The sequence below is a fragment of the Euprymna scolopes genome, chromosome 26 (assembly GCF_053919585.1).
Source record: "Euprymna scolopes isolate OS-2025 chromosome 26, ASM5391958v1, whole genome shotgun sequence".
Classification (NCBI taxonomy): Eukaryota; Metazoa; Mollusca; class Cephalopoda; order Sepiida; family Sepiolidae; genus Euprymna; species Euprymna scolopes.
In genome coordinates this window covers 103835164-103862388 of record NC_136507.1, presented here as the reverse complement: position 1 = coordinate 103862388, position 27225 = coordinate 103835164, and the positions used below count along the sequence as shown (strand labels likewise).

General features: G+C 35.1%; 1 protein-coding gene across 5 annotated transcripts in view; it reads right to left on the bottom strand.

The window, feature by feature from the left end:
* The window catches only part of LOC145248326 (uncharacterized), a 185198-nt gene that overhangs the window by 142754 nt on the left and 15219 nt on the right, over nt 1-27225 (bottom strand). The window contains exon 1 of one of the 5 annotated variants that reach the window (XM_080110235.1): nt 26602-26745. The exons of 3 other annotated variants lie outside the window; for them this stretch is intronic. The gene's annotated coding sequence lies outside the window, so the exon portion shown is untranslated. Of the gene's footprint in view, nt 1-9828; nt 9888-26601; nt 26746-27225 lie in introns of those variants that run through there. One more of the 5 variants, XM_080110236.1, reaches the window with a different exon arrangement.

Genomic DNA, 27225 nt, shown 5'->3' with positions numbered 1-27225 from the left:
AACAATCATTTAAATATATTATTTAATTTTTGCCGGACGTCCATAATGCACAAAAGATGAAGAATAAGATTGTGGAATTTTTTTTTTTTTTTTTTTTTTTTTTTTTACAAAGGCATCACCACATTATCAAGGCCCAGAGGCCACTCAAGGATAAGGGTTAAAGAGTGTACAGTAGAAATTGGTCAATATAGTAATCATTAGTAATGAAAATTTGGTAAATTTAATAACTTATATGGAACGGCTCATCAAGAACTTATTTACTTTAGACTTGAACACAACCATATTGTAGTCAGCCGGAAAGCAGGAAAACGGAAGACAATTCCACAGGCGTGCAGTTCTAAGAAAGAAGCTTTGTTCATGGAATCTACGTTTAGGTTTAGCCACAGATAAAGAGTGGGGGAAATTATTGATAGTGTTTACAGCTAGACGAGTGTTTCTTGTGAAAGTTTGGCGAGGGGGGACCAAAGATTGAAGCTCAGTTGAACACTTTCCATGAAAATAACGATACATCAGAGACAAACTCGCAACATCTCTTCTGTGAGATAGAGGTTGCAAGGAGGAGAAAAGGACATCTCCTACGAGGCTACGAAGTCTATTTTGAACTCTATCAAGGCAGGACAAGTCCTTTCTAGCAGCTCCTGCCCAGATGTGGCAACAGTATTCCATCCTTGGACGTACCTGGCTCTTATATAGGTAGAGAATAGCATCAGCAGTGAGATATCTACTGGATCGATAGAAAGATCTCACCATTTTTCCAGCGGCCTTGGCAACAGATTTGATATACGTGTGCCATTTAAGATCAGGAGTAATGGTCAAGCCAAGAAGCTTGTCAAAACTTGAGGCCTCCTGAAGACGAGAGCCATTCATTTCAATTGATGACAAATGTGGATTAGAATGTTGATGATGTAAAGAGAGAAGCTTGGTTTTAGATGCATTAAAAGTAACCAGCCACTCCTTTCCCCATTGTACTACGTGCTCAAGATCAGAGGAGAGAGAATTGGAGAGAACTTGGTCGTTTACTGTCTTAGATGTGGTACCATAAATGGTAGTGTCGTCAGCATAAATGTCTACAAATGATGTAAGGATATGATTTGGAAGATCATTAATGTAGATCAGGAAAAGAGTTGGGCCCAGGATGGATCCCTGAGGGACACCGGCATTAATACTGTGAGCTTCTGATTTTTGCCCCTCAACTACTACTCTTATGAACCTATCAGAAAGAAATGATTTAATAATTGAGAAGACTTTTCCAGCTATACCATAGCTAGCGATCTTATGAAGTAAACCTTTATGCCATACCCTATCAAAGGCTTTAGATATGTCAAGAGCAATTGCTCTAGAAAGATTGCCACCGTCGAGAGATTTGCTAATCCTATGCGATATAACTGTAATGACATCTGCTGTAGATCTAGCAGAACGGAAACCATATTGAGTGTCACTAAGAAGGTTATTTTTGTTGAGATGTTTGATTACTTCTGTATTTAACACAGATTCTAGCAACTTACTCATGACGCACAGGAGACTTATTGGCCTGTACTGAGAGGGGGATGAGCGATCACCTGAATTCTTAAATACAGGGCATACTGATGAGGTTTTCCAGGGAGATGGGAAACTATTCTCCTTAAGACAACGTTTAAACAGTTTTGTAAGTATGGGCGCTAATTCAGGTTGAAGTTTTTTGAGTACTATAATTGGAATACCATCAGGGCCAGTTGCTTTACTCGAATCAAGGTTTTTGATTAGCTTGGCAACATCACGTACAGATATACGTATATCACATAGCGTGTTTTCTGATACAGGAGGAAATATTGGGGGTTGGCGGTCTTGGTCGCAAAGGGTAGAATTTGCTGCAAAGTTCTTGACAAAGAGTTTGGCTTTGTCTGATGCTGACGAGATTACCTCAGGTCCATTGATAATAGTTGGGATGGAGCACACGCTTCTGTTCAGGATTCTGTTTGCTATTTGCCAAAACTGGTGGGAACCAAGCCGCTGCTCAGCTACTTTGGACTTAACAGATTGAGCATACAACTCTCTTGCGTTCCTTATTACTTTCTTACAATGGTTGCTGGCAGTCCTGAAAACGGCTTTAGTTTCCATACATCTATTACGTTTGAAGCAGTGGAAAAAGTGATTTCTGTGCGCAATGGCAGCAGCACATTCTGGAGAGAACCATGGCTGGCTGTTAGGTTTTTGCTGAAACTTTTTAGAGAGTATGAAATGGTCAATACCTACAATTAACCATTCAGTTAGGTCTAATACTATAGAGGACACATCCTTTTTAAACATGGAATGCAGAGGTAGATCAGATATAAATGTACGGAAGCTATCCCAGTCAGCCTTAGTGTATCGATATACTGTACGATGAAGAGGTACATCTGGGGACTTATTACATTTCATTTTTATCTTAATTGATACAACAGAGTGGTCGGAAGATCCAAGAGGCGACAGAACAGAAACTGAACATAGTTCAGGGCAAGTTGTGAGAAAAAGGTCTAGTAGGCTCGCATACTGGCCATCATTATCGGGCACACGGGTAGGTTCCTGAACAATCTGAGTGAGGTCATAGGCCATGGAGAAATCATGACAGAACCTCCCCTCATCATCGGTCTTGTTTGAGTGGGTCAACCATTCAACGTTGTGAACATTGAAGTCTCCACATACGTGAATGTTAGCTGAAGGATAAGTAGAAAGGACTTGGTCAATTTTCTCAGATATGCTTTGAAAGATAGTAACTCCACTGTTGTGGGGGCGATAGAGAGTAAATATAAATGCAGTAGTGTGAGCTAAAGCAACCCGGAAGCACATATAGGGTAAGTTAGGATCTTCCCTGGAGATGTCCCTCCCACATGGAAAGCTATCTTTAATATAGGCACATATTCCATGTCCATGGCGATCTTGGGGGTCAGATTTAGAAGTTAAGTTAGAGTATCCTGAAATTGCAAACTCATCTAGGGAAATAGCCTGTCCAATGCCAGTTTCACTTAAAAATAAAAGGTCTGGTTTAGTCTCCTGTAATTGGGTTTCAACCTCTGGAAGGTTAGAACGAAGACCCCTGATGTTGGAGAAGGAGACATGGTAGTAGGGGTCTACGTTGGAAGTTGGGGAACCGGGTTTAATCGTGTATTTTTTCTTGAAACTTGTCATGATGAAATTTTGGAATTTGTGGACTAGGTCGACAGATTTACTTAGAGCAGGACAGAGAGGGGAAATTAAGAGAGAAAAAGAAACGAAGAATTTTTTATTTTTTTTTATTTGTAGTTAATGATAAGGTAAAGCCGTAACAATTACCCACTAGTATGGCATCGAGAGGCCCCACCAGAAGCTACTGCATGGTCCAGAATCCATTCACCAAATGGCAATACAGCAGCCCCAGTACTTTGCACCTGCTGATAGGACAGCCTCCTTAGTGGTTAATCCAAGGTTCGGGTCCCTGACTATCAGGCGGATAACGTCAGCCCAGACAAAACGTTTACCTCCAGCACCCTTACTAGTGACATGGCTACAAGGATAGACATAGAAACAGAAAATTTCCGCCATCTCAGCCAACTGTTCGCAAAAATACTGCCAACCTAGAAAACAGCTTTTTCTTCTCCCTTTGTCCGAAAAATCACTCATTTAAAAAAATGAGGACTGAGGGACAAATAAGAAGAAGCGAGAGTAACAGGAGCTGCCGATAACGCATCCACAATGCGTTTTCTACTCTCCATTAAAAAAAAACAAAAAAAAAAACTATTAAGTATTGTACTTAAACACGTCTGTTGCACTTTTATTAAGGGAAAGTATGGTGATAGATTCCTCTCACACGAACTAAAAATGAGTATAATTCGTAATTTTTGCTATCAACTCGGTGGATAAATAAACATATGTACGAGGAAAAAAAAAAAAAAAAAAAAAAAAAAAAAAGGCTAGCATTTAATAAAACAGAAATACACAAATTAAATACTGAAATAAAATGGAGTTGTTAATATTTTAAATCTAAAATAAAAAGCATGATTGAAATCACTTATCTCAACAAAAACAATTCCGTCTCCAAATTGCAAACTGTGTTGAAAGAACTTCAGTTAGTAGCGTTCAAAACATTTTTTTTTTTTTAAATTAGCCGTTAATAGAAAATCGTGATTTTATTCTGAACTTAAGCTAGTAACGTTTTAAGAAGCTTACGATATAAAAGAAAAGGCTGATGGGGGGGGGGGGTTCTTCCGAAAGTAAGTTGGTGCCGTTATAAGTAATTTCGAGATAAGATGGAAGCCGGTATTGGACTAGAAAAAAAAGCTAGCATTTAATAAAACAGAAATACACAAATTAAATACTGAAATAAAATGGAGTTGTTAATATTTTAAATCTAAAATAAAAAGCATGATTGAAATCACTTATCTCAACAAAAACAATTCCGTCTCCAAATTGCAAACTGTGTTGAAAGAACTTCAGTTAGTAGCGTTCAAAACATTTTTTTTTTTTTAATTTAATGCTAATAAGAAAAAAAAAAAACCCTTCATGTTTGCCACACAATGGAAAACATTTTCAAAATCGAGTTTTTTTTTTTTGTACTAACTAATGCATTTTTTTTTCTTTTTATTGGCTTGTTTTTTTTTTTTAACTAATGCATTATAATTTAGTTTTTCTTTTTATTGGCTTGCTTCTTTTTTTTTTTTTAATTAATGCATTATTGGCTTGTTTTTGAAGATTAATTAAAAAAATTTATATCAGGCAAGTGTACAGTGTGATAATGTAAGTAAAACCTGGATAGCGAGGGTTGTGGACATGCGTTGCATGGAGAGAAATGATATGTGAATGATGCAATGGATGTATAAATGCATTTAAAACAGGCTAAAATCTGATGAGCTGAGAGGAAGATTAAATCTGGTCGACATAAAATGTGTGCAGAACAGGAAACTTCAATGGTATAGGGATGTTGAAAAAAAAAAAAAAAAAAAAAAAGTGTCAAATTCAATTCTTAAGAGAAAAGAAAAATATGGGATAAAGTGATTAGGATAAATCAAGACCAAAGATAGTTTGGAAGTCAATTCCTAAAATTGAATAAAATGAGGGGTAGCTGAATTTTTGGGTGGGGGTGGGGGAATCTAAGAGCAATGTATATCAACTTATATTTAGTTATACAATGGAACCACAAGTTAAATAAAATGTATTTTAAAAAGAAAAAATGTTTTTCTTTATATCAAATACACAGGAGATAAAAATATGTTAATTAACTTTACAGAAAAAAATGGCAACTTTTACTAATATGATCATGGCAAGTGCTCGGCTGAACTCCAATGTATGATCCCTCTTGCCAAACTTTCACAAAAAACACTCAACTAACTACAACCACTATATACAAATTTCCACCACTCGATATCTATGCCTAAATCTAAATGCAATTTTTCCCCCAGAACTGCCCATCTATGGAACTGCTCCGCTGGCATGCTTCCCAGTTGAATACAACATAGTAGCTTTCAAATCCAATGTAAACAAGTTCTTGTTGAGTCGTCCCCATAAATAATCAAGTTCTATCCAATTTACACAACAATTACTACACTATCGCCTTACATTCATTAACCCTTATCCTTGAGTGGCCTTCAGGCCTTGATAAGTGGTGACCCCCCCCCCCAAAAAAAAAAAAAATATGTCTATAGGTTTTATAAAATTTTCAACAGCTCTTACCGAATTTTCCAATTAAAAAAATAAAAAATGTGCTTCTTGGAACTTGCCCAGTTTTGCCAGGGATTTTTTTTTTCTTGGCACCAAAATCCAACATTTCCCTGTTAATTGCAGCATATTGCAGGTTCTCTACAGTTCTAGGAGGTTGACCCTCCCAGGCTTTGCTTTCTCTCTTTGAGAAAGGATTACTTTATTCCTAATCGCCCGAGGCGCCCCAGGTAGAGGATGCCAACAGGGTTGGCCAGGCATCTTTTGCAGATCAAATTGCTCCTCTTTGGGAGAGGCGGGGGGGGGGGAGGACGCCGACTTTTCAATCCCATTTTCTGACCCTAGTGTCAAATTCCCCACCGTGGGAGAGAAATAAATACCTTCTAAGGACCTGCTCATTTTATTATACTTCTTAGCATACCACATGATCAAGTTCTGATTAAAAGGTGTTCAAACACACCGTTTCATTAGACCAAAGAAACACGACAACAAGTGTGCTAACAGATTACTAACCAAAAGTGGAACTACCAGAAACACCCAACGTCTCTGATGAAAAGTTTTTATACATGAAAAATTTAAAGCAAAAGAGAAAAATTTTAACCAAGAATGAGCCATGTGACATGCACCTGTAAGGTTCTGCTGGGGCACGACCACTATACAATGCGAAACAATGAAAGGTGTCAACATCTCTACTGGACCATCTGTAAAACGTTGAATATTGAATGTAACAGCAAATCCTGGGAGCAGATTTCCGACCGTTCTTTCTGGTATAAGTAATACACGATCCACTATGACGATCCAATTCTCACAGCTACGTACCTAGAAAATGAACCTATTGAACCCGACAGTGATATGTGACAAGAAGCAACCTTATTAGAAGGTAGTTTCGCCAATGATGTTGGGTTAGACAGAACCGAGAAGGAAAAGATAAAATATCAAGGCCCTATGTACAACACAAAAAGAAATTGAACTTTTAAGATCTCCATCATTCCAGTAATTTTAGGAGAAATCGGACTCATGAAAAAAAAACAAAAAAAAAACTACCTGGTGAATATACCTAGTGAACCAAGTGCAATACAAATAATTTCACTTATAAAGTTAGAATCTTTAAAAGATCTCTCGATTGGAATGTAGGAAACAGCAGGTGAATTTCTGGCATCTGGCACGATGCCCTACCCCCAGCTAGAACAAAATGCCAAACGCTAAGAAAATTTGGAGAAAATACAAAAATTGCACTTAAAAATGATGGTTGGAATGCTCTATCCTAAGAGAAAAGAAAAAAAAAAAATGGAGAAATGTCAGGAGGTCAACGTCCTCTACCAGAAGCTTATCACACCTCGCAGTATTTATATTGGTGCCACATCTGGGCCAGTGCACTAGCCATTTCCTTTTGGACAGAATGCAAAAAGAATTTCTAATCCAATAAGTCCCGCATTATAAAATTCCAGCCACTGTCACATTGTGATCCCACGTGGCCCCACCGACAGACTGTCAACCCCAGACATTGTGTGTGGCGTAGATTTTCCGTTCATCTTATGGCCGTATTGTCATATTCTTATTGGCAATTGTGAAGAAGGATGCACACGGATCCACAAGCAGAAAAATAAAATAAATACAAGACAAACAGACGCCAGTGGTTCTACATCTACATCGATTGGAATCTTTCCAGTTGAATACATCATAGAATGTGAAACTGCTCTCTACACACTGAGGTCCACATTTATAGCTACTGTTGGGGCCATCTCCGTTGGTTAGTTGATTAATTCATCTCTGTTCAAGGGCTCTAGATTCAAACCATAATCTGTCTTCAATGACGTTCAAGCCTCAACTGATTAAACATCTGACTGACACACCCCTCCAAGTGTCGTTCCTATTGTTTGATCCTTTTGCTATCGCCATTCCATTTGTTACACGCTAATTTAAACCTTACTCTTATTTCTTTGTCTGCGTTAAAAACAAATTCCTATCCATTGTCAATCGATAAGTTCTTTTATTACTCGTTAAACCTACTTCCATTTCTTTTGCCATTCATCTTTTGCTATTTTCCTACCTCTCCAGCACTCAACGACCTCAGTCACAACATCACCTCAGTGTTGCATAATTGTGTTCATCTTACAAGTACTTGTATGAATGATTAAGTCCAATGGCAACATCCATCCTCCTACAAATCCTCAAACCTAATCCTAGGTCTGAGTCACTCCTCCAAAACCCCCACCCAATTGGGGACAGGAGTGATTCTATAAAATTACTGAAAATATGATATATTTTTGGGGGGTTTGTATTACTGTACACAGATTCGAAAAAGTTGCCAAAAAACAAATATATAACAAATAAATGTTATCAAAGGCAAGATAAGTTACTTTTCTACCAAACTGGATATAATTTTCGTGTTTTTATTCAATTTAACATGTTTATTCAGCTCGAAAACCATACAGTGTTTAGCGATGTATTGGAAAATTCTAGATGGCGGCCGATTCTCTCTTTAACACAGTAAGTTTGGAAAAAGGTGTAATAAATAATAAACTAGACAAAATACTGTTAGAAATTCGCTCAATATATGTTACCGTGACATAACTTGACATATATTCGGTGGTTTTTAATAGTATTTTGTCTAGTTTATTATTTATTACACCTTTTCCCGAACTTACCGTGTTAAAGAGAGAATCGGCCGCCATCTTGAATTTTCCAATACATCGGTAAACACTGTTTTTTTTTTACAACTTTTTCGAATCTATGTGTACAGTAATACAAACCCTTTTTTTTTTGACTCGTCTTCACGCCAAACAAGGCATATCACCACTTTGACATAAGGGGCTACTAATTAGGACTATACTTAAAGATTAAAATGTTGGTTTATGTTACATGTGAACTTCTGTATATCAATAGTCAGGGAAGCAGGTAGCAGGAAGGGAATTCCAAAATCTAGCTGTTCAAGGGAAGAAACTAGAAAGAGTAGAAAGCTTTCTGGCATTTAACATTTCGATTTTTTATCATTTATTTACTATCGAGTAATTTACTTATCACTAAAAGCCACTCGAGGATAAGGGTTAAAGAGATGAATAGATCACCAGTTGAATGACGAATATTATGGGTGGATTGAAGATGAACGGAATGAACAAAATTTGATGACTTTGAGAACGCTTTTATGACAAATGTCTGACATTGAAATGTAGGACAAATGTGGCCAATTGTATATAAAAAAAAAAAAAAAAAAAACATATACCTCAATATATTTTTAATAAATATGTCTGCATTATTCTTCCACTGAAGGAACTCAACCAAACATGCGAGACCTGGCGCCTTGCCTGGATGGACACATGCCAACTAATACACATACATTGTGAAGAACGTCTTATTTGAGCAACACTAGTGTTTACAATAGTGAATTAAATATTTATAGCAGGGTTTCCCAAACTTTGGGAAACTATGGAACCCATGAGCAGGGCAAAGGTTTTTTTACGGAGCACTAATAAGATTAGTTTCTAAAATAAATATGGAAAACATTTCAAATTTTAACACTAACTAATGATAATGTTTAAAACCATTTTTTTTTTTTTTTTTCCAATCAAAAATGGTTGCATTTTTTGTTAATTTATTTTTTTAAATTTTCTTTTTCATGAACCATCCTGAAACTCTTTACATCTGTAGTTATGCATCACATCTTTTTCCAGTAAAAAGATAAAAAATTAAAGGTCTGCAACCATTTAATTTTTCTGTATAAAACATTTGATCCTCTTTAAGAAAGGGCTTCCGGAGCCCCTCAGCTTCACACACGGAGCACCTGTGGAGCTCACTTTGGGAAACCCTTGACCTACAGGACTGGAAAGATAGAAAATTCACAAGTTTTATTCTTTTTTCTTTGTAATTTTCTATCATCCTTTCCCTTTTGGAATAAGCATTTATTAAATAACAGTATTAGTTATGCAAAGACGAGCATCAAGAACAACAAGAAAATATTGTTTAGATTCATCGAACAGTAGTCCGATGAATCCAAATGATATGAATAACCAATCATCTCAAAAATTCAGAAACGTCAAAGAAAAAAAAAAAAAATCAGTGTTATGCACGACATGGTCGGGAATAAATTGCATGTGTTTATGGCATCAGATGAATAAGAAATTAGCTCTGAAGACGCAGTGAAGGTCAAAACGTCTGCACGTGAATGTAAATGAAGCAACTCACCCATATATTATCGATATGCCTTCCTTAGTCAGTACATTACGCTTTGAAAAAGTCAAATACAATTTTTGAAAGCGAAACTGCTAAAAAAAAAAAAAAAAAAGTTACATAAAAAAAAATGGAACATTCTAAAAAAAAAAAAAAAATAAAATAATAATAATAATATAAATAAAAATAAAATAAAAATAATATAAAAAAAATAAAAAATAAAAACATTGTTTGCCAAGAGGTGTTGAATTGAAGGAGTAAATAAAAGATTGCCTCGTACAATGTGGTTTTATTTATATTGAACTATGTAGCACAATTTTACTTTTAGTATTTATTAGTATTGATTAATTTATCTCATTTGTGTCAGTTCTATATTTAAAATATAATCGACACCATTTTCATGGAAATGAAAGCTCATATTTGCTGCATATTGTTTTTTTTCTGCCCCCAAACCAATTTCTTATACTATCCATAAAAATATCAGCTTTAGCAAAACATTTTATTAAATATAAATATCATCCTGTGGAATTTCCACAAGTCCTGCTAGTATGTGATTATTTTAATAAACATTTGATACACACATACATAGGCTTCATTTTTCCAGAATCATCAGCGTGGGTAGATATGTAACACTATTTCTAGTACCGAGCGACGCTATATTTCCTTGCTAAGCAAACACCGGGGAGTCAAGTGTAGTCATGTTATAGGTTAACACTGTCAAAACTCCCAGAGGGCCCAAGGAAGAAGATATTTTCTTTTTGGAGATATTAGAAAAATGAATATCTCAATTGATAAAGAGAAATGACAACTGTTAAACGGTTCCAACCGGTATAGGTGAGAGAGGTTTGTAGCAGATATGATTGCAAGGAACATCAGCAGGAGCGAATTCTCGTGACTTGAGATTTTTAATATACTTCCTCTCTGTTTTGTTCAATCAGAAGCCAGCTGTCAGTCACGTGACCAAGTTTATAAAAGGTTAAACTGACAACACTCTTTTCTTTTTTCCACGGAATTTGGACTGACAAGAATTCCATGTGGAACAGACCTGTCCTCAACTTCTCTCTTCGGACTCACCAGAAACTCATCCGGCTTTCGGGCCTGAGGTTGGACTAAGACAGAATACAAATAATCCAGCATCGCAACTGGACATCAATATGTTACATAAATAAATTCATCTTCTACAACACCGTCTCATCTTTTGTGCCTCTCCATACACACAGATGCACGTTTCTACTACTTTAGAGTTCCTGCCTTCCGACATGGCAACATTCTAGAACACTATTTTCTCTTTTCTTCCTTTCACCTCGGGCACAGTCCCACTTCTTACGAAATAAACCCTTTCGTTGTTTTGTTTTAAAAAGAGATATCGGTTAATTATTCTGTGTTTTTGTGCTTCAAATTAATATTTTATAAGAGGTTTTGTGTACCCGTGCATGTCAACTTCCTAAAGGTTGTCAACTTCCGGCCATCTGTTTCAGTATTTGCAAAACTAAAGGTTTTCTGTTGATAATGAAAAAAAAAAAAAAAAAAAAATGGATTTGGGGAAAAATAAATGTTTTTAAATATTTTAATAAACATTTTGATATACACATACATAGGCTTCATTTTTCCAGAATCATCAGCGTGGCTGGACATGCAACACTATTTCTAGCGATGCTAAGCAAACTATAAGTCAAGTATGGTTATATTATAGGTTAACACTGTCCTAGATATCCCAAGGAATAAGATTTTCTTTTTGGAGATATTAAAAAAAGGAATACCATATATACTTATGTATAAGTCGAATTTTGGAGACGATTTTAAGTTTATTTTTTTGGGGGGATGGGTCGACTTATACATAGGTAATATTTTTGGAAATTTTGTTAAAGAGCGACTGTGCTTGATCATAACATAGAAAATGTAATTTTGTTTGTGCACTGTGTATACACTAGTAATCCCAGTAATTAATCGCACTCCTTCCGAACCCCACTGCAGTGTGTTTGCCAGCATGTAAGCAAATGCACGTTTTTTCAGTGGGAGGTTTAATAATATTTGGAATAGCTCTTGCAATGTTCACTCTCTAGACGTGGCTATAGGCCTAAGTCTGATATGATGTATTCCGTGATGATATGACGTTTTTTAGTAGGTTAGGAAATGTATTTACGATATGTAGTTCAACAAGTTTTAACAATTTAATGACAACTATTTAACGAAACCATTTAATGGCACTTAATGCATGCGTTCACATTATTACGGTATATTACGGCTTGTGCAATGTATGTGTTTATGTTATCATGGTACGTGACATAAATTATGTAACTGCACCTGGAATCTACAGCATGTCAGTGATCAGAATGTCTGATCAGCAACATTTGCGTTCGTTGCATGCAGCAGGTTGGTTCTGTACATGAAAATTGAGTAGACCACACTTGCATAAATCGCTCGTGGATGCAGAGAAAAAATGTCTTACGAAAAAAAAAAAAATTATCTGTGCAAGAAAGAGCCATGAGCCGGACCATTTAACTTAGCTAGAATCTGCAGTAGACTTATACACAAATATATACGGTATCTCAAATGATAAGTAGAAATGACAATTGTTAAACAAATCTAATTGGCATTGATAAAAAAGATTATCAACTGCTGACTGTTTGTTTTAATATTTGCTAAACTAAAAGTTTTTTGTTGATAATGAAGCCATGAATAACAAATACAAGCAACAAAATTGAAACTCGAAAAATAGCAGGTTTACTTTTCCAAACTCAGATTTGATAAAGAAGTTGTAGCCACACATTAATAGGAGACCTCCCAGACAGTTGACATAAGAAATAATTTAAATGATGCTAGAAAATGATTGTAAAAATAAAAAATAGCAGATAACCAATTTCTGAAGGAAAGAAATAAAAAGACGGGGGGGGGAACAGTTTTCAGAGATGGGATCATAAAGAAAGATTTCAGAAGAAATAGGGGGAAAATAGGTAAAAGAAGAAAATGGTGATCTCAAAAAAGATGAAAGGAAAGATAGCTGACTTCATAAATCTTTTTCTTTCTGACCGACTAGAAGGTACAGGTCTCATCTCTGGCCGGCTGAAACATACAATTCTTTTCTTTTTTTTAAGGATCTAGATAACTAGCTTTTAGATTTAGTGGATGAAACTATTTGAAAAAAAATTTTTATTCAGTTAAAAGTCCAATTTGTTCTGCTCAAGTCCGGAGAAGCCCCAACTTATCTTTCTTGTATAAACTATATATTGAATTATTTTATGCAAATAATTTTTTGATGAGAAAATGATCTCCGATGTTTTGGTCATCATTGATTGCCTGGTGATTGGAAGATGAATCTGTCGTTTCCAGGCCTGTCCTGATATCCAACACTTTTGCTGCAGTGGAGAGAAGCAACATACAATAAACACTGACATATCTAAGAAGGAAGAATTCAACTACATCATCTGACATCAAACGGCTAGATGAGAAACCCGTTTGGTAGGGTTACAGACCAGCTAACATGTTAAAGTGGTTGCCACATGAACTTAAGGTAGTTGCATATTTTGTGCACTCAGAGCATTAGAGTGGTAAATTCCACTGACCACCGAGTGTCTGGTTACATTCTGGAGGGGGTCCAGCCCTAGACGAAGTTAAGTGCTTCCACCAGGACTTAGCGTATATAACCACTCCCTATTGGGTTACAGATATGCAACTAGTTGCACGATTCGAACATCAGACTAGTCACCTTTAACTCAAATTCAAATTTAAGCAAACATTGTTAAACATAACTGATTATATTTTCATTTATAATAGACATCTCACCTGTCTGTTTAAATGTATGTATGTATCTCGCAAAAACTTCTGACAGTATCATTTTGAAACTAGACGTCCTGGACGACAAATATCAAATAATTTGCCAAAAACATTAATTCCTTCACCCTAAACTGATCAGTTTTGTACAAGGAGGGGTCGATTTTTTGCAAGCCATTTTTGCAAGTCATTGTATCGGTTGGATTGACTTCACTTAATTGCAACGTTCCAAACTTCCGGTTGCATCATGGCGCATTGGTAAGACATCAGATTTTTTTTCACTTTCTTTTCTGCTTTCGCATCACGGGTTTGAGCCTGCCTACTACCACTTTTTTTTTTTTTTCTTCTAAAACATATCTCTTCACCCTGGCTGCCCATTGTTGTTTTGATCCCCTACCCCCCCGGCAACTACCACTTTTTTTTTCTACCCATCTTTCCACCCGGTTTGCCTACTGTTATTTTAACCCCTCCTCCCACTCCACACATCTCTTCACACCCGGGCAACGCCGGGTACCCCTGCTAATTCAATAAAAATAGGATAGTTGGTCATTTAGTTAAAAAGCAGTTTCGTAAAGACGTTTCTTTTATTAGTTTTCAAAAAAATTATCTTGTATGCCTTCTTTATTTGGTCATTTTTCAAATGTTCAACCAAATCATTCTTTTCAACATGAGAATTTAGAACTTAGATGCGTCCATTCAGATTTAGAACTTAGATGCGTCCATTCAGATTTAGAACTTAGATGCGTCCATTCAGATTTAGAACTTAGATGCGTCCATTCAGATTTAGAACTTAGATGCGTCCATTCAGATTTAGAACTTAGATGCGTCCATTCAGATTTAGAACTTAGATGCGTCCATTCAGATTTAGAATATCATAAATGCAACTATCTTGGCTTTTCACTTTGTGACTCCGTGTTGAACGAATAATGTAAACGTCTGAAACCTTATTCAACCAAACACAAAACTATTTGTGTATAGTTGGATTGTGTTTTGATGCAGATACACTCATACTCTCTTCCTTTTGCCTGCTTTCCAGCCGACTATGATATGCTCGTCTTCAAGTCTAACGTAAACAAGTTCTTGATGAGCCGTTCCCCTTAAGTAATCCAATTTACCAAATTTCCACTACTAACAATTATTACGACATTGTCCCATTGACCACTGTACGCTTATTAACCCTTATCCTCAAGTGGCCCCCGGGCCTTGATAAGTGGTGACTCCTTAAAAAAACAGGGTTGCAGAATCTGAATACTCAGAAAGAGTTAGAATTGTAAAATTGCTAAAATAATCAGGTGAATTTTTCTAAATAATTTTTAAAGAATTGACAAACTGCAAAGTGAAAGACTTAAGAAGTAGGATGTTTTAATGGATAATTTGTAATCGTAGCTGTTCGAGCGAGACCATATACGTTTTCACTGTAACCTCGAACTTATTAGATTATTATTTGTCAACGATAGCAAAATTGTTCTGAGCTTTATTTTTTTTTTATTATTTGTTTTCAAATACATAAGTTTGCATCTGAGGTTCATCCAGATGATTGCATATTGATCTCTTCTTGCCCCCCCCTTGCCATAGGGGCGAGTGAAAGAGTTCACAAAATGATGTCCATGCGATCCAACATTCAAGAGGAAAAAAAAATATTACTGGCTTGTTTGCCACAGACTTTCTGCTATAACTTCCTAAACACGTTAGCTTAAATACCTAACTATATTTTAGTAGTAGAAAATTCCTCTTTACTTAATCTAGTTACAAAATTACATTTTTCTCATGGCATTCTAACAACCCACGTCCAAATATTACCATAGGAAGAAAACCAATCCATTTTATCGGAATCATTGATCTGTGACTGCTGCATCGTTTAATGCAATGTTTCACTAGGGAGATCATTTATAGTTTCTGCAGAAATTTATTAAAAAAAAAAAAAAAAAAAAAAAAAAAAAAAAAAATCAAACTTTTCTAATTACCAATGCCTTATACGAGGTGCCTTCAATAAGTTTACAGACTTTTTTTTGTACAGGCATTTAAAATTATCATAGACTCTTGAAAATACAGTATCTTATTGCTATACATCTTAGAGGACTGGCTAATTTTATGATTTCAGGTTAAAATGAACAGCTACAGCAGGAATTGGAATACACTCTACTAAAGCCAGATTGATTGTCACAGTGAATTTCAAAAACGCAATCTGGTCATGAGGGAACTTTAGATGAACGATATGCAGTGAAATTTTGTTTAGACTTGAAAAAATTCAACAGAAACGTATGGAATACTTCAGATTGCTTTTGGACCATCTTGCATGCATTGATCAGTTTTTAAGTGGCATAAGAGATTCAAAGAAGGCAGGGAGTCTGAGGAATAATGAGAGGTATGGGAGGAGTAAGGAAGTCAGAACACCAGAGTTGATTGGCCAAATAAAGAATTTATAGAGACAATAAGTGCACAGTTTGATGTCAGTGTGGGAACTGTACACACAATTATTCACGAGGAACTGAAGATTAGGAAAATTTGTGCAAAGTTTTTCCCAAGGATGCTCAGAGAAAATCAGAAAGACGTTACCATGACAGCAGGAATATGGTAGAGCTGATCAATTCAGATGCTGCAGTCCAGACCTTGTTCCCTGTGACTTTTGGTTATTCCCAAGCTCAAGGAAAACAGAGATTGTCATTATGAGACAGTATCTTCAGACAGGAAAGTGGGGGATAAAGACAAAGAGAGAGAGGAGGGCACAATTCTTGTTTTTGGCTTTGCAAAACATGATCAAGTTTTGCAGAAATAAAAAAATATACGGTGCCTTTATCAGGAAACCAATATCTTCAGAGAGCCTGATCTGGTAGCACCAGGCAATAGAAATGAAGATAAAATTTTTTTTTTCAAAACTAACAAGTGAAAAAGACCAGCAAACAACAGATTTTATGCATAGATTTTATTTTTAATGCTGGTTTTGTATTATTAAACTGGGATAGTTTTGAGGAGATATGGAATTAGATGAGATCATAGATTAATACGACCTTGCAAAACAAGGAAAGTCAGATTTTCATAAATAATTGCTTGTGGGGAAGGAGATTATATGAAGTTAGGGATCCTGGCTGTGATCCAAGATGGTGATGACCGAGTCTGTGGGAGTTCCCAGGACGAATAGTAAAACTAGATTCTATCTTGGAATGGCTGATATAAACAGATCTGCTTGCAGAGCGTTTTCGTTTCAGCATCTGAAACTACCATTTTCATGAGCATCCGCCTCGCAAAGATTGGATGTGACGACCAAATGTCTATTAAAACAGGTGTACAGCTCTTTAAAATATTTTGCTAATGAGTCACCACTTATCAAGGCTAAAAGCCACCCAAGAACAAGGGTTAACAAGGTGGGGGCGATTGTTACTTGAAATATGAATGTTATGAAAGCAAAATGATTAATGAAATTAACCAAGTTAAATCACCCATAATATTTAGTTTAATACCGGTTCTGCATGCGGGGCATATGTTGAATGGCTTTTTGGCTTTTTTTTGACAATTCACTGACAAATTTATCTCTGATTACGTTTCATGGAACTTATTTCCTTAATTGAGGCAAGAATTTTAATAGGGATAATGTTCTTTCTAACACAAACCCAGTTAGATGATGGAAGACCAGAGTTTTAATCAAGACACTATGTAATTGCCCACCAAAGCCCCCAGATGGTTGCTTCTGATTTCTATGAAATGTAGGTAGACTGATGTTGGGGTGACGATCCGTGATAGCATAATGTGGGAAGACATCAGTGGCTCTGTTGGTCATGGCATTCATATATATATAAGCCTGATGAATCCTATAGTTGGATGAAACGCAGAATATATATATATATATATATAGGGTGTTCTTCATTGTGCAATGTTAATTCTCGAGGTTTCCTTAGCTTTGTAGATGCCAAGAGAAATGAAGCTCCTGCATAAAAGACATCTGGTTGTAGAATTGTTGATAGACTTCTCCCATGAAGTGTGTGGCCCGGTCAGAGTAAATGTGGGTAAATTAAATTACTCATATTTGGTTTAAAGCCCATTTTTCATGCAGGCATATGGTGGACTACTTTTTTTTTCTTGTTTTGAAAATTGATTGCCAAACTCGTCTCTGATCAGGTTTCATGGAACTTATTTCCTTAAATGAGGTAAGAATTTTAACAGGGATGATTCGCTTTCTATCACAAACCCAGTTAAGTGATGGGAGACCAGAGTTTTCATCAAGACACTATGCGATTGCCCACGAAAGCTAAAGAGCACTGCATCTGCTCTTAGATAGGAACAGTTTATGACAAGTATCTGTTGATATTGGACTTTAAGATGCTTATGCTGTAATCCACAGAAAAGAAGTCTCATGGTAATATGTTCCACAAACAGAACTCCCCGTAATTAGGTTCTGTTTATAGAGATTCTAGGTAGCAAAAAAGAAAATTTTGAAATAGAGTTTTCATTATATGAAAATGTATTAAAATTTATAGTTTTGAATAGTCATTGGATAACTTTTTTTTTTTTTTTTTTTTTTTTTTTTTTTTTTACAAAATTAAAATGTTCTGTAATTAATATTTTATTTTGTTTTAACTAAAAGTTATGCTAAACTACCATTTTCAAATTGGGTCTTCTTGAATTGTTTCCCCTTTAAGGAGTTCTAAAAAAAAAAAAAAATAAATAAATAAATTAAACTAATGCACAAGTGCCCAATTAACCTCAAGCCATGATGTTGACTCTGGTAAATACCATAATTGGTGATCATTTAAGAATACCAGGTGCTGTATGTGCTCTCCGCTTATATCTGCATTGTTTCGAGTAGTCTTGAATTTCTCTTTGTTACTAGAACCAAGCAGTGTAAATTCAAGAGAGATGTGGTTGATGATTGTGCAACCCTTACTTCACAATTCCATGCACAGCCACTGGGACAGTGAGTATCCATTGTTTCTGAAGACTGAACAGAGGCCATGATAACTTCTTAAAATCCAAACAAGGCCGATGCAAGATAATATTTGTGCATGCAAGATAGGTTATTTCATATAGAGCTTTATAAGAAAATAAAAGAATTTAAAAATGCAGACAAAATAATGCCTTTAAGATAAGCACTGTTTTTTTTTGTTTTTGTTTTTTTAAATAAAAAGGGTTTTTTCTCTTAATACTATGCTACACTTTCTTGGTAAATACAATCACCAAAAAGTGTGTCAAAATCTAGTGGGAATGATATCTTCTGCTTTTTACAGTCCCTTTGTCAGAGAGGTGATGTTGCTAGTGTCTTAAGTTCCACAGAAGGCGCTCGACTGAGCTCCAATTCTTTGTTCCTCTTTGCAAGGCATTCACAACAAAAGCTCTTTTCTACCCTAGTAAGGGGAGGAGGGGGGGATCCCAAAAAACTTTCTTTCCTCCATGTTCTTAGTGTCAAGCAGAATTTGCATGAACAGCTTTTCATCAAGTGCTTTCTGTCTATGGAACACGTCACCATGGGACTGCTTCTCTGCAGTTTATAACACCTTCAAATCCAATACCAATGAATTGTCATAAAATTGTGCAAACTTAGTTAATTCAATTCATCATTCTATAAAAAAAAAAAAAAAATTCTTTCATCTGACAATCATTCCACTTCATTAACCTTGATCCTAGAGTGGCTTTTGGCCTTGACAAATAAAACATTTGAATGCAAACTCAAAGTAGCCAAAATCGAATGTTAACTTTAAATTTCCAACACTTCAAAAGTTTTTTTACACTGCCACATATATACAAAATTACCTCCCTTAATACTTTATGTATTGGTACAAGAAAAGTGAACGTATGGGTGTTGGAACACTTTGCAAGTTGGAAGACGGGGAACAAATAAAAAGGTGAAAATAAAACGAAAGCCACAAAGAAACTGTAAAACGCATTTTGTTTCAATAATTTAAAGTAGTGCCTATGAAGTAAATGACGGGGCCATAGTAAAGAGGCAAAGTGAGTTAGTATATAATCATCCACAGATAGCCGTTTCGTTGTATCATAATTCTTCAGGGAGATTAAATACGAAAAATTGAAATTCGAAACTGAAATCTCAGCTGCTACTGACAGAAATTATAATAGTTATGTTTTTCTTTGTTTACATATTTTTCTTCAACACAAACAGTAACCTAGATAACTATTCTTTATAGGAAAGCACTGTTTCAGGTTAAGTGGAAACTGTTACCTCCTCCTCCTCCTACTACTACTACTACTACTACTACCAGCGCTCTATCATATATAATTAAAATTTATAGTCAAATCATTATGACTTATTGTATAAATATACAATAAAATAACTCACCTATAGCAAATATAGGTAAAGTTGAAATATAACTAATCTGTAAAAGTGAGAATGTGTGTGTGTGTGTGTGTGTGTGTGTGAACAACTCTCAACCTGTATACTCAACAAAATTTTGATCTACAAACTTGAAATTTGGTATATAGGGTTTTCAGATATGTGGAAAACTTTAATCCATTTTCATCCAGAGAAAAAGGGCTGCTAAAGGGTCAAAATTGAAAAATTGGTACGGGGAGAGGGGTAGGGGTCATCGGATTTTTTTCTGTTTGTCAACCGTTTCATGACATATGTACTTCCTTATGTTAAGGAGTAGGTTTGAAAATATTTTACGTTTTTGGTTTCAATCTCAGCCTAGATATTTTTTTTTATTTTTTTATTTTATTTTTTTTTTTTTTTACTTACAAGAAGTGAACTGCTGAGAAAACAATGCTTGCATGCACACGTTTCAGTTTCTTTCCGTTTTAAGAATTAAACGTAACATTTAATAACTACGGTATTTTTATTTCTAATAATTAAGAAATCTGCATTAATTAAAACATATTTATGCATATTTTACGATCAGGCAACACTAGGTGGCCTGCTAGTATATATCAAAGTGAGAATGTGTGTGTGAGAGGACAACTCTCAACCTATATACTCAACGAATTTTTGATCTACAGATTTCAAATTTGGTATATGAAGTATTCAGACACATGGAAAACTTTAATTGGTTTTCATCCCCGGAAAAAAGGGCTGCTAAGGGGTCAAAATTGAAAAAGTGGTACGAGGGGGAGGGGTCAGATTTTTATCTGCTTGTCAACTATTTCACGACTGCGCATGGGCGAATCGTTCACATGACAGCTTCCTTATGTTAATAAGTGTGCTTGAAAACACTTTTTAAAGTTCGTGGCAAGCTGGTCTAATTGTTATCGTACTTGAATCACTGTCTTTAGGTTTCGATCATTTTTTTTTTTTTTTTTTTACTTACAAGTGAACAGTTTAGAATAAAAACAATACTCGCATGCACAAGCCTCAGTTTCTTTCAGTTTTATTTATTTTTTTTTTTTTTACTTCACATTTTTTTTTAAAAGAATTTAATGTTCCATTTAACACCGGGTACATCTGCTAGTATACATATATAAGTACTATAATATATATATTATATTAGATGTAAAAGAATACGGTGACAATTCGATTAGACATTGATTGATTAATACAGATGGTTTCTGGAGGAAGTGGAAATTCGACCTATTGCACTATGAATTGCACACATTCCCTCAGTCAATTCGCCTAATACAAAAATATCAATGTATACATGCGTGTGTGCATACATTATATAGAATGTCATGTTGCTTAGAAAAATATCTATCCAACCTGAGGGAATGCTCAATATTTCTTATAAAACAAAGCTTAATATATTTAGGTTAAAAATGGCATTTAATCAAGTTTCAGAAGTATAATTCCATTTTTTTTTCTTTTGCACATTTCAAAACAATAGGCTGACTCAAAGCAAAAAAAAAAAAAAAAAAAAAAAAAAAATCTCCTTATAAATGTATAATTATCGCTCCAGAAAAAAAAAATGCATAAAAAACTAAGCAAAAAGTTCATCTACATTTTCCAAGGAATTCCAGTAAAATAGAATCCTTAAAAAAAATTTTGATCGAAATCTGAACACGGTCGCTTCTGGTTGTTGGATGTTATGCATTTTTACAGAGAAAAGCAATCTTCATTTATGTAAGAACAGTATAGTTTCAGTGTACGTCTTGTGTCAGTCAGTCGACATGTCTTATGTTTGACTACTAAAAATGTACAAGCCAGGAACAGAAAATTTAGATCATTTGAGCTCTGTAACAAATGTGCCTCTGAATAATTTTGTATCTTTGATAATTTGAGAGCCTTTTAAAGACAATTACCATGCTTTCATTTGGCAAATAGATGGGGAGGGGCATTAATCATATTTTTGCAGAAAATAAAACTTAGAATTTATAAGCATCTTTAAAATTAAAAAAAAAAATTGAATAACCAAATAAACTGTTTGGGAAAATGTTAAGCTGTAAGCATTTTTTTTTTTTAATTGAAATATGTTTTATTAATTTCAGATGAAACCATCCTTCTTTAGAAAAGGAAATAGTTCTTTAGTTCTTTTGGGTTTTTTTTTTCCTGTTGACGCACACGATTCTGTTGGGACTCTTCAGTGAGCTTTCGCAGCATCCAACTAAACCTAAGGATGGATACCTTTTTTATTTATATCTATTTGTGAGGAAAAGAAAACAAGAAAACAAAAAACAAACAAACAAAAAGAACTCTTTCATTCTCTGAAGGATGGTTTCATCTAAAATTAATAAGAAATATTTCAGTTAAAAAAGAAAATGCTTGCATGTTAACGTGTTTTCCAAAACAATTCAAAATAAAAAATACAAAAAAGGAATAAAATAAATAGTTCAAACTCGTTTCAAATGCAAAGAAACCCTAACCTGCTAAAAGAAAATAAGTTAACTTTGGTAAATATTCGTCGATTTGTCCTATAGTGGAAAATTGCTGAGCTTTTCACACTATATTTGATTTAACGTCAGTTTTACATGATATGCGTTGGACAACTTTTACTAAATTACCTTCCAAACTTATAGAAGCCAATGTTCTCAGACTATAAGTGTTACAAGAAAGGTTCCCTTTTCTTGTAAGAAAAACAGATAAGTGAAAACGAGATTAGGATAGACCGAGATTCGAACTTTGTAAGCAAGGTTTAGAAATGGAATTTCGCATTGTTCAGTTTCACATAAAATAGTTTAGATATGTTGTTGTAAAAAGAATTTTGATTGTTCAGTTCTTTTTATGAAAACTGAATTAAAATAAGGTCAGCTCGAGAATAATGAACAATGCAATTTAAATATATTGAAAAATAGGCTAGGAAGAAATAGGAGTGAGAATTCTTTGTCTGCAGAAATGGTTTGGAAACGTATGCTGAACCACGCATGTTTAGGCCTCGTGGGTCAGACACATGTATGACGTCATGGCAGAAATGAATTCTCAATATAGGAGCTAGTTCAGTCAAAGAAGGAGTCAGGGCAGTCAGGTAGAGAGAGAGAGAGAGAGACAGAGAGAGAGAGCAATCAGCAAAGGCAGTCAGAGGAGGGTCCCTTTAGAAGCGAAGGGAAAACCTTTAATCACGTAGTCGACTTTGAATTCCTGGATGTCATCATCATTTCGACCGGTCAAATGGAATAAAAGAACATCTCATATTTTTGTAACTGCCGTCTTCGTGTCATCATTCTACCAAATTGAAGGTAATGTGAAATCATCGTTATTAATGGACTTTGTATAACCCATCTTAAGTAAAGTGTCCCCCTCTCTATCATAAGTAATGACTGTCCTCTCCGTGAAACAGAACTGTAATACGTATGTCTTTTCTCCCTCATCATCTATCGTATATATGTACCCGTCATCTTAAAAAGACCCCATCCCTATGCAACATAAGACCAACTCCTATAATATTTTTTTGTAAAAAAAGAAAAAAAAAAAAATTGCTAACCATTTTCAAGCTGTATATCTCCCGATGGAAAATCGCCTTGCTCGGGGGTCAAATTGACCAAAATGAGAGTGAAGTCTTTCTCCATTGCTGGCTGGAAGCTCTCTGTGACTTTCGGAAATCCAAAAGAGTCGGGTTGAAATGACTATGCCAAGAAGTCTGCTTGGTCATCGTATAACCCAACCATCTCACAAGGGCTGTTCTGTGATAGGAAAGAAATGCCTTCGTTTATCATTGCCACAAACTAACCTATCTCTGGCCAGGTCTTTATCCCTTTCTAAAATCCATTCTTATCATATCTTATGTTTAACTTGACCATCAACCATTCTACATCCAACCCAAGAACTCTGATCCATTCTTTCAATGTAACCAAACCAACGAAGTCTACTGTTCTACACAAATCTACCTTTGTTGTTCAGATTAAATCTTCTGGAGTCATCAAATGTAAGCCATTTTTAAGATTTGCATTAGACATTGTATAATTATCATAGCATTTCTCTCCATGCAACACATATCTTCAACCCTTACAGGCCAGGTTTCACTTCTATACATTACTAGTAGGGAGATCAGATATTGCCCGGGATTAAATAAGGATTAATGAATGTTCCACACTTTCAATATTTTTGTTGGAATTGAAATCTGTGAAGTTGACCATTTTTCAATCAAACTGATTGATTTCCTACTCTATTCAGAGATCCATTGTAATGCACCAGGAGGAAACTTAGCATGCTTCCCCAAAGTGACAATCCACATTGCACTGTAGAGAACCTACTGTTGATTTTATAAAATCATTTTATATAATGGCTTAGATTAAAGTTTAAAATGCAGTAATCATATATTATTGTTCAATTGGCCTCTAAACAAAAACATTCATTTCAAACGTGCCCTTGTTTTACCAACGAACCTACTGTTGATTTTATACACCAGGCTCTTCTGCTTGTGTGGTAATAAAACTGCTCAAATGCACTCGTGATGTTAAGCTATATAAGTCAAATTCGTTAAAATGAGACTGTTCCTTTTCCAATTGGATTTTTTTGGCTATTGATTGGATACTTATCAAAGCCATTCCAATACAAAACGTAACACTCCTAGACACAATATATATAAGTAGAGATCACACGATACACATACAGGGCGTCCATAAAGTCTGTGTGCACCTTAAAAATTTATAACTTTATTAGTCTCCCGACAAAAGGAGGGTGCACTTGTAAATTCACCCTTGTCTGTTTGTCCATCCGCACTTTTAATAATTACGCTTTGGAATTATTTGAAATTTTGCACAAACATTAAACATGGTACGAGTAAAAAAAGTAACAGAACGGATTTTATGGGAAAACTCTGCTTGCCCCCCCTAGGGGTGCCTTTCAGGTTAAAAATGGCTAAAATTGACGCCTTGGATTTTTATAAAACTTTCTGAAAAGTTGTAACTAACCGATTTCTCTATAACTTTTGTTTGCCTATACTTTGCGATAACTCTTGGGTGTGCCCCAGGGACTCTTTTAGGGCTAATAAAAACTTCATTTTTTGGACCATATTTGTCGAAAATTTTCTGTGTATGTTTATTCAGCAGTTTTGCATAGTGCTGAACTCAAATTTAAACATGTTAAGGCCTTGGGGGACTTTTGGGGCTAAATAGAGGGGGGGGGGGTGCAAATGATGGACTTAGTCATTTTTTTTTTTTGCATGGTGCAGAACTCAAATTTACATATGTTAAGACCTAAAACTGCACCGTTTGTTCATTTTTATCAGGATTTGATGTCCCTTGGGGACTTTGGGGGCTAAATGGGGGAGTGGTCGGGGGGGGGCAAATACTGAACGTCATTTTTTATGCCTTGTTCACTGTGCACTCATGGGGACCATGTATGCTTCACTTGTTTGTATTTGAAATAATCTAAAAAAAAAAAAAAAAAATTTTTTTAAATGTTTTATTCACATTTCAGTTTTAACATAAACACTATCAATAATTTCCCCCACTCTTTATCTGTGCCTAAACCTAAACGTAGATTCCATGAACAAAGCTTCTTTCTTAGAACTGCACGTCTGTGGAATTGTCTTCCGTTTTCCTGCTTTCCGGCTGACTACAATATGGTTGTGTTCAAGTCTAAAGTAAATAAGTTCTTGATGAGCCGTTCCATATAAGTTATTAAATTTACCAAATTTTCATTACTAATGATTACTATATTGACCAATTTCTACTGTACACTCTTTAACCCTTATCCTTGAGTGGCCTCTGGGCCTTGATAATGTGGTGATGCCTTTGTAAAAAAAAAAAAAACAAAAAAAAAAAAAAAAAAAAACAAAAAAAAAAAAAAAAAAAAAACATATCCATCCATCATTAGCAATACAATGCTAACGCGATTTTACAGGTCACATAAACCTTTTTGTTTTTCTACTTATTTACGGTAATGCCTGAAATCATATCGGTTATTTTAATGAACTATGTTTGGTTGCATACAATTGTTTTCATATGTACCTATAAAAAAAAAAAAAAATCTCATTAATCAAAAGATAGTTTTAGTTTTTCTACCATGGATCAAATTAGTTTCTAAAACAAAAAAAAAAAATTTTTTTTTTACTTATCTAAAAATTGCAAATTTTACGAATTCAATAACACTTAGCTGTCCTTTTACTCGTTTTCAGAGGAATGTATTATAAGCCTGTGCCCCATAGAGACACTGTTTTTTCACTTTAGCACCTGCCCTGAAAAAGTTCTTTGCACGTCTCTGAAGAAAATTAAACATTTTTTTTTACGTCTACACGAACTTTATGGATACCCTGTCTATGCCCTTTACTTTAAGGGGAGGAAAAAAAATCATTTAAAACGATCAAAAATTGATTGGCAATTATAAACTCTTGATAACTTCAAATGTTTGTCCACTGTTGTAAATATAATATGAAGATTCTGGAACTAAAGCAGACTAGAAAAATAATGCGACACGTTGGGTCACCCATCAAGCTTGGGTTATTGTTAGAATCAGAAAAAATGAGTTTGCTAATAGTCTTTGAAAACTTTTCATTAATAATTAATTTTCTATCTATTTTTGTAATTTTTGCATATGTTTATTACTGCGACATGTAGATTAAAGAGATACCATTGGTTTTACTTGAAATCCAATATTTCGATTTTCGCTCTTAGAATAAAGAAGCAAAAGAAAGGGGGGAGTAAATAGAGCCGTTCGACATTTAAATTTTTTTAAAGATTCCCATAAAAGGTACAAACATAGCCAACCTTTCTGCATCCCCACTAGGAACGCCACAGGCGACCAACAATAAAACCTCCACCACCAGTCCTGAAGGAAGAAGTAATGCCCGAGAGGATCGAGCAATGGTCGGGCATCAGCCTAATAGAACCAAACCTTAAAATCTAGGTACGCCAAAGCTTGCCCCACCCCTCCCGACTGATAGGTTAGAAAAGGAACACAAAAATGCGAAGAGAGTTTTCGAAACAAAAAAACAAGGGCGATAACTAGCAGGAAACTATGAGCCTCCAAGAATCTGTTTTTCAAAATTGTAGGAAGAATGGTTGCTGCTGAAAGTTGGCGAGAGACAAGGATGATGATGCTAACTCACCGTGATGATTAAAAACAGCCAAAGCGCCTTAAACGGGCATCTGAGAATGAGGGAGAGGGGTAAAAAAAAAAAAAAAAAAAAAAAAAAAAAAAAAAAAAAAAAAAAAAAAGAAGGAATGTATCGACTATGCGTTACTAATAACAGAAACGCTACAAGTTCTATTTTCCAAGTGAATTAGAAATTCGAAAAGTTTTAGTTTTAACAATAAACAACGTATTTTGAGGGAGAGTTACCAAAGGAAAGAGAAGTTAATCTATCTGGATACGCTTGTTAGTGCTTTAAC